Source organism: Triticum urartu, unplaced genomic scaffold, assembly GCF_003073215.2.
Source record: "Triticum urartu cultivar G1812 unplaced genomic scaffold, Tu2.1 TuUngrouped_contig_4874, whole genome shotgun sequence".
In the NCBI taxonomy this organism is placed as follows: Eukaryota; Viridiplantae; Streptophyta; class Magnoliopsida; order Poales; family Poaceae; genus Triticum; species Triticum urartu.
The window spans coordinates 10,104-14,114 of record NW_024115499.1 but is presented as its reverse complement, the minus strand read 5'-3'; positions in this window follow the sequence as shown (position 1 = coordinate 14,114).

The following is a 4,011-nucleotide window of genomic DNA, read 5'->3' as shown; positions in this document are numbered from 1 at the left end:
ATACAAATCCAATTGCTTATTTGTTATAGGTAATTCAGAAGTTCATCTGCTATCATGATTTTCTAACATAGAGACGTACTCATTGTTCGTGAAATACGAATTATATTTACTTTGAATTTTTATAAGAGATCTGATTCATCTACACATTATAACCACGACTCACAATAAACTCATGATTGTGATATTTTAGTCCCTTGTCATACCAGGTACTATCTCAATTTTTGTCCCAAAATATATGACCGCAAACAGCACGGAAAGACAAAAACTAACTGCTAAAATTCGAGTTTTTGTAGGTGTTTTGGTGGATTTGAATCTTATGATTTTCCTCTATAAGGATTCGTAGGATTAGGCTTACATTTTCCTACCGAGTCGATCTCCGTAATAATTTAACATATGCCAAAAACTCATTTAAATTTTCCTTTCAGACGTGCATTGCACCTACACTCTATTTCTACTCTCTCCATTGGTCCCCCAAAATTCAAGTGTTCATTTTCTGCCTCCGTCCGACATCTCTTACAGAACTCAAGATTTAAAAATCCTATTGGAATTCATCATACGTGGCATCTCAATCCCATGATTTAGCTAATACTACATTTTTTTAATCCTCAAAATTCAAAGACCACCATTGTTTCTTTTTTACACGACATTTAAATATTCAATTGATCTTACATTCTCATTACACGTCAAAATATAATTGTATTTTCTGGAAAAGAGAAAACTTTATGAAGGGTATATTACCATTCAAATTCCTTTTTTTAAGAAAAATATTCAAAGATGTACGTAAAAAATCATGATACGTATGTCAAAATATAATTGTATTCTCTGGCAAAAGAAAACTTACACAAAAGTGTATTACCATTTTCAGGCAGAGTATATACGCTTGTATGTTACGTCAAATTTCCTTTTTAGAAAAATATATTCAAAGATATACGTATCTTTTTTCTATTCGGAGCATACACATTTATGTTTGTATTCGTTCGTATGTCTAGCCTCCGCAAAAAGAAGAAGATATCATGTAGAATTTGTATCTTCAAAAGGCTATAGTATTTTTCTGCAAAAAATCAGATAGTATTATTTACCTATCATACACAAAGGGTTATATGTAGATGTGCTTCTTTGATTGCTTGTATAGCCGGCCGACAGTTTTTGGTCCTATTTTATTTCCTTTTCTACGTCCGCTTGTACACAATTATTAAACTAAGAGTCCGCAGTTAGAAAGAAAAGAAAAAAGCATACTTCGACTATACCTATTTGTGCATGATGAGTTCCAAATTAATACGATTGCTTCATACTCCTATCACCGTACTAATTAGATGCGTCCAACCGGCCGGCCGAAATGCCGATGGATTTGTTCTCACGTATCCAATACTAACCTATATATCTTTTTTTGTGGGTAATAGTATACCTTTTTTGACAACATAAACTTTTTTGCAAATCTGTCAATGATAAAAGTTGTACGTTCTACTGTTAAACCTAACTTTTTAGATCTTTTAATCTGAACCGTTATATTGTTAATCAATGGAGTATACATTTTTAGCAACGTGGATAATTACCATCGTATGAAGCTATCCAAAATATTCAGAGATTAGTGAAAGATATTATAATTCCCAACATGACATTTTTTGAACTTATTCCATACGTATATTAATTTTGCTTTTGGTACTCCTCACGATAGTTCACTCAAGAAATTAAAGAAGAAGAAAAGGAGGCATATGTAGTCCGGTTGTATGTTGGTTTGCTTATGGAGACGTGGTGGCACCTAGTGTCCGGATGTCTTTTTTTTTTTTGAGGGAGTGTCCGGATGTCTATTGGTTTGCCCAAAAGTCAATGGTTTTGTTAGTTCTCAATATATGTACGTACGATTGAGGAATCTTTATGGTCGACGCCTTCTTTTTTTCTACTTCGGTGCAAGTTGTATCTTTTTTTTTGCATCTAACGTGACAATTTGAAAGTGCAATACTGCTGCATACATATATTATTCCATGTTACATAAAAATCTTTAAATCTCAGCCCTTGTTATTCTAATCAAACGGCTTAAAAAAGATTAGCATATGTGGACGAACGTGATGGCTTGTTTGACTCTTGTTTTAAGTATAAGTATATAATAGATAGCATGAATACTTCATAAATTATAGATACGTTGGAGACGTATCAACAGGTTCGTCTGGGTGTTGCACAGAAGCCTGAGATAACGGATTCTGCTGCTCCGGTTTAGGAATTTTGGGGTCTTCAGCCGGCTTAACCACCTTGGGCTTCTTACTAGGCTTTGCCTTTCCACTGCAAGGATTGTGGGAGGTTAGTACAGATATAAAAGTGTAAACCAGTAGGAAATAAAATAGTTGCCCAGGGGCAATCTTGAAAGCCAGAAGATTAGTCTGTGATGAGTCGCCAGAAGAGGAACGAGAAGTCCCCTAATAGTTTGAATTGAAAGAATTAAGTGGCTGACGAATAAGACCCGCCAAAGGATAAAAAGAGTTTAAGTTTGGGGGGACCTCATTTCGACGTTTCCGCGGTGCTGGAGTATTTGGTAAACCGGAGGAAATTCTCCACCTCCACTGGTCCGGGTTTGTCGCCGGTTCTCATGCTACTGTTGCTTCAAAAGAAAGTGGGGATCCAAATAAGCTAACGGGTGAGAAAAGCTTACTTTCCGGGTTACTCGTCGAAATTTCTGTCTTGGCAAAGGCTCTGAGTTGGAGGAAATAATAGTTACCTCTTCATCGCCCGCTTGACTGGCCCCGTGTCATCCTGATGATAATCAGTGTTAATAAGATAATTGAAAAAGGAGCCAAGGGAGTCAAGGGCTACCTCCGAATCAGTGTTGTTATCCAGGTCAAATAGCTCGGAAGTACTTGATTTCCTTTTATTCCTCTTGGTGGCTCTCTTGGTGGCTTTTGCTTTGGCCTTGGCTTTCTTGGCAGCTTCGTGATCATACTTTTTATTCCAAAAAGCGGATCCAGCCTGTGAAGATTATCAAGGCTAGGTTAGCAGAACATGTAATTAATAAAGTAAAATGAATGATTTGGAGACTCACGGCGGGTGGCGGGTTAAGTGCGCAGAAAGGATTTAATCCCACTTTGTTGCAGCTTTCCAGGCTCTCATTGAGAAGGGTTATTGTCATCTCATTGATTGCATTATTAGTTAAACGCATGGAACAGTAGCGCAGGGGATCTTTTGTATCACACATATAAGCACACATTAAGCCGAGCCGACGGCTCAAGGGTATGATCCGCCAGGCTACCCAGCACCGAACCAAGTCAATACAGGTTAACCCATTTCCTGGCAGGGCTCTGACCTTTGAAAAGGTAGGTGCAAGCTTTGCACGTTCGGCATTGGTAAGCCGTTCGGTAAGATGATGTTTGGGGTTGAGCCGCTGGTCGCGATAACCCGGCAGAGGATTCTCATCAGCTGGAGAAGCATCTTTATAGTAGAACCATGTTTGGTTCCAATCTTTGGGGTGACTGGGCAAGTGAGCATAGTGACGGAAATATGCCCTAGAGGCAATAATAAAGTTATTATTTATTTCCTTATTTCATGATAAATGCTTATTATTCATGCTAGAATTGTATTAACCGGAAACTTAGTACATGTGTGAATACATAGACAAACAAAGTGTCACTAGTATGCCTCTACTTGACTAGCTCGTTGAATCAAAGATGGTTAAGTTTCCTAGCCATACACATGAGTTGTCATTTGATTAACATGATCACATCATTATAGAATGATGTGATCGACTTGACCCAACCGTTAGCTTAGTACGATGATCGTTTAGTTTCCTGCTATTGCTTTCTCCATAACTTATACATGTTCCTATGACTATGAGATCATGCAACTCCCGAATGTCGGAGGAACACTTTGTGTGCTACCAAACGTCACAACGTAACTGGGTGATTATAAAGGTGCTCTACAGGTGTCTCCGATGGTACTTGTTGAGTTGGCATAGATCGAGATTAGGATTTGTCACTCCGATTGTCGGAGAGGTATCTCTGGGCCCTCTCGGTAATGCACATCACT